The 3,664-nt window shown below is 32.8% G+C and overlaps 1 long non-coding RNA gene across 1 annotated transcript; it reads right to left on the reverse strand.

Annotated features, from left to right (window-relative positions):
* Positions 1–1,444: 1,444 nt before the first annotated feature.
* Positions 1,445–3,426, reverse strand: LOC127876047 (uncharacterized). The gene is made up of 2 exons (XR_008047624.1): positions 2,965–3,426; positions 1,445–2,252 (listed from the first exon to the last, which is right to left on the reverse strand). It is a non-coding gene; the product is annotated as an uncharacterized LOC127876047 (long non-coding RNA).
* Between the last annotated feature and the right edge of the window lie 238 nt (positions 3,427–3,664).

Consider the following 3,664-nt stretch of genomic DNA (forward strand, 5'->3'; position numbering starts at 1 on the left):
CCTCTACCAAGTTTGTTCAAATTATGCCCCTGGGGTCAAGTTTGACCCTGCCCCGAGGGTCACTAAATTGAACATATGCTTATATAAGGCCTATTTTGTGAAAACTTCAAAAAAATTCTTGTCCATAACAATCCGGCCTAGGGCTATCAAATTTGGTATATAGTGACATCTAATAGTCCTCTACCAAATTTGTTCAAATTTAATCCCTTGGGTCAAATTTGACCCTGCCCCGGGGGTCACAAAATTGAACATATGCTTATATAATGCCTATTTTGTGATAACTTAAAAAAAAATCTTGTCCATAACCATTAGGCCTAGGGCTACACAATTTGGTATGTAGTGACATTGTATAGTCCTCTACTTAGTTTGTTCAAATTATGCCCCAGGGGTCAAATTTGACCCTGCCCCGGGGGCCACAAAATCAATTATATGCTTATATAGTGCCTATTTTGTGAAAATTTTAAAACTCTTCTTGTCCTTAACTATAAGGCATAGGGCTACCAAATTTGGTATGTAGTGACATGTTATAGTTCTCTACCAAGTTTGTTCAAATTATGCCCCTTGGGTCAAATTTGACCCTGCCCGGGGTCACAAAACTGAACATACACTTATATGGGGCCTATTTTGTGAAAACTTTAAAAATCTTGTTGTCCATAACCATTGGGCCTAGGGCTACCAAATTTGGTATGTAGTGACATCTAATAAACCTCTACCAAATTTGTTCAAATAATGCCTCTGGGGTCAACTTTGACCCTGCCCCGGGGGTCACACAATTGAATAAACGCTTTTAAAGCGCCTATTTTGTGAAATCTTTAAAAATCTTCTTGTCGAAAACCATTTGGACTATGGCTATCAAATTTGGTATGCAGTAACATCTTATAGTCCTCTACCAAGTTTGTTCAAATTATGCCCTTTGGGTCAAATTTGATCCTGACCCGCATGTCACAAAATTGAACATTATATACGCTTATATCTTGCTTATTTTGTGAAAACTTTAGAAATATTCTTGTCCTTAACTCTAGGACCTAGGGCTACCACATTTTGTATGTAGTGAGATAAAGTAGTCCTCTACAAAATTTGCTCAAATTATGCCCCTGGGGTTAAATTTAACCCAGCCCAGAAGGTCACAAAAGTGTACATGTGCTTAAATAGGGCCTATATTTAAGTATTTGCACATGCAGAGAAATTTGTTTCAGCCTTTTTCAGCAGTGGAGCGATACAGGGCCATCATGGCCCTCTTGTTTAAATACTCAAAAAATGAAACCGGTTTCATGCTTGCATGAACACAGTTTATAAATGCTGTCAGAATTATAAAATATGCAATTACTATAAATACAAATGCCAGGGAAAAGTGCTTTTTGTACTAAAAAATTCGAATTAATATTACAATAATACATTCTGAATACTTTAGTATGTAATTAACAGTTTTGTCTGAGAAAATCACTAAATTTTATATATTTATTCAAATTCACATAAATCATATTTCAAAAACACATAATTACTTCAAATCCTTTCACACAATACTGAAAAAAATGCACAGTTTCTGATTGTTATTGATTCTTTATTAATTTATACATGTACCATTTTTTAATCTTGATGCATCCTCAATTGTATAATGCACATCTTAATCTGTTTTAACAATTATAATATAAAGATTAAGGCTGACTCAGTAAAATAATAATCCATGATTTCTGCAGTACTTGCAGACAAACTAGGAATACTGCTGTGATATTATCTATCTATCTAATAGGATATAAATTTGGCTTCAATAGAAAAAAATCAAAGCATACACATGTATAAAATGTGTATGTATATATTAGTTAAACTTAAATTGATTGACCATCGATAAAAAGATATTATAATATATGTATATATATATATCCTTGTAAAACTAAAAATTAAATATGTATGTTTCTATTACATCATTTAGGACTTTTATTTTCAGACAAAGTAGAGTGAAGCTTAAAACAGTATCCAATTGTAACAGTCAATTTTGAGAAAATCAACCTTATAATTATTTTCTGTGTTGGTCAATGTCATAATTGGTATAAAATGTATATTGAACTGGAAGTTTTCTTTATTTTAAATGATAACATTTGCTTGGTCAGCCATAATTGTCACAATCAAGTGGGGTTTTTACACTGTAGTTTTCTCACTGACTATGGGTTTGTTCCGAGAATGAGCCACACAAAGTATCGTTGAGGGGTGAGTTGTCAATTTTATGTTTATCAGTCTTTCATAATCCAGTATACCTGTAAAAAGGGAATTTGTAACTAATAATCACACAATATACACAATTAAAATTGTATGCATTTAGATTTATTTAGTACTGCACATTAATCATTTTCCAAAAATATGTAGCAACATTACATTATATAATGCTGCAATACTAAAGTAATTTACTAATTAAAGGTCGCTGATGTGTAATGGATGTGGTGTCCACCTAATGATCTGGAGGTCACTGGTTTGATCCCCAGTGTGGGAGCATTCTTAAGAAATCTCCAAGAGACACCCAAGTACTGGTTCTAGGCCCAGGAAACGAACTCAAGAGCATTTCACATACATGTACGTAGTTAGTACTTTAAATTTAATCGAACTAAAAATGGGTTAAAACTAACAACTGAAACCCTTATTAATACATTTTATTTTGAATCAAGCAAATGTGCAAATTCATTAAAAACAATGAGTAAAATTTAAAAATTCTACTTTAAAGTAATCATGATAATTTAGATCATTTTCAGAATATTTAATGATCATAATGATACAATTATATATTCCCTAAATGATAAAAATAAAACACGTAATGTTAATTTATGAAAAAAACGTTTTGATTTTATCAATATCATGTTAATTACAACTAGATACAGGCAATTAGATCAGAAACGTGCATTAATTATATTAATGAACAACGCAGACATTTGTAGTGATTTATGGTCACTATTTGATTAACGTTCTATACATGACCTGTCATAAAAGGTATTTTTTAGCCAGTACTACAATCGGCAATGATAGTCTGTATTGCATACATATTCCAACGTCTATTATTGATTCGCTTCCTCAAACTGAACAAATATTTAATGTTTACATCGCGAAACGTAATGCATCCAGTTTCACTTTCGGTTTGGTTGGTTTTGTAAACACCGTAATTTCATCTTAAAAATTTGATGATAGGGTGATTAAATAATAATGGAAAAGTAAATCACTTGGATAATAGGTCAAAATGCAACACAAATGAACGTTAATAGTGCTATTTATATCAAAGTTTCGGTAAAAAGTTTGGCGCTAGTTCAACGCGCATCGTATACAGCCTCATAACAATAGACTGACAACCTTTTGGGTAGTAAAGTAGTAATACAAGGCAATATGGCGACCGTTAGCCACGAGGCCTATCTTACGGAGGAATCCGAGATAGCCGATGTATCACGATTGGTGGATAGCAACGTAAAATCGTATTCGGCTAAATTCGCGAAAAATACGTAAGTCAGTTGTTGTTCGGCGACGATTCGGCAACTCGATCGGCACTCATTCGAAATTATTGCTAAATTACATTGTAATCTTATTGGCTTTATTGGGAAAATTTTGTCTTTTTTTGGGAAATTTTAATCAAATTTTTGGGAAAAAAAACGTCATTTTTTGCAATTGGGAAGCAGCCGAATATCGGCTG

The sequence above is a fragment of the Dreissena polymorpha genome, chromosome 1 (genome assembly GCF_020536995.1).
Source record: "Dreissena polymorpha isolate Duluth1 chromosome 1, UMN_Dpol_1.0, whole genome shotgun sequence".
NCBI classification, from domain to species: Eukaryota; Metazoa; Mollusca; class Bivalvia; order Myida; family Dreissenidae; genus Dreissena; species Dreissena polymorpha.